Below are 1,175 nucleotides of genomic sequence, written 5' to 3'. Positions count from 1 at the left end.
CATTACCCATTCAAGCCGTCTCCAGCCATTATTAAATACTTGGAAGTTCAGTTATCTCTCAATAGATGGAGAAAAAATACGCACTCGTCTTCTCTATCACAAAGTTGTGTAACCACACACTCGTCACACTACTTGTATCAACTGCCTGTAAGCATTGTATCATCTTACAACAATGCACGCAGGGGCGACTGCAGGAATGAACTCTCATTGCAGGTACTTACACAAAAAGCGCTCTGATATCCAAAGTCGCAAAAAAGTTGCCGAATTTTTTATTTCACTGATTTTTCTAAAACTTATATTACTGTCAGATGCAAAAATCAGATTGGACAACTTTGGACATTTTTACTTACACCTATTTTAATTTTTTTTTACGTAGTAAGTTTATCTACAATCTATGATATTTTCATATAAATAATTATATTTTAGCTCATTTGTGGCACAGTGCAGCAGCAGGCCGGATGAACTGACCTCGCGGGCCGTAGTTTGGTGACCCCTGGTTTAGATGTACACTTCACTCACCACTAATAACTTAAAAGTATTCTAGGTTATTAGCGGTGAATAAAGAACTAAACATCTAAACCAAACATTCTGTCGGGTTTTTTATTTTTAAAAGTTTCATTTACTCGTGCGCGTATATGTTAGGCTTTACACTTTAAATTACCGTAATAAAAATCAAATTTTGAATAGTAAAACGTCATTACCAAGTGACTTAACACATATAGACCCATCATTTCCTTGTTTTCCGAATACTGTATTTTCATTCAACTCCCCCACCCCCACCCATGAAGAAGTAAGCTAAAAGACAATGACAAAAACATTGTGATATAGAAAATAATTAAAGGATGTACCCTGTTATCTAAACCTTAAAACTTATTTATTGTCAGATATACAGAGTATGATATATATGGTTACAAAGTTTCACCATGTTAACCTGGTAAATAAGTTTAAATTGCGCAACACACGTTCGCCAAACACTTAAACTGTTCAGATTGTTTAACTTCAAGCCACTCCAGTTTAATAGTACTGTTTTATAAAAGTGTAGAGATCTATCTGTAACGTAATATATGTATATATATATATATATATTAACATTCGTTAAGTACAGAATAACGAGACCATCTATTGTCAGTCGGAACTCAGGAAAACGTATCTCGTGTAAATAAAAAAAAAAAAAA

This window comes from Limulus polyphemus, unplaced genomic scaffold, assembly GCF_000517525.1.
Source record: "Limulus polyphemus unplaced genomic scaffold, Limulus_polyphemus-2.1.2 Scaffold322, whole genome shotgun sequence".
In the NCBI taxonomy this organism is placed as follows: Eukaryota; Metazoa; Arthropoda; class Merostomata; order Xiphosura; family Limulidae; genus Limulus; species Limulus polyphemus.
This window is presented reverse-complemented; position numbering follows the sequence as displayed.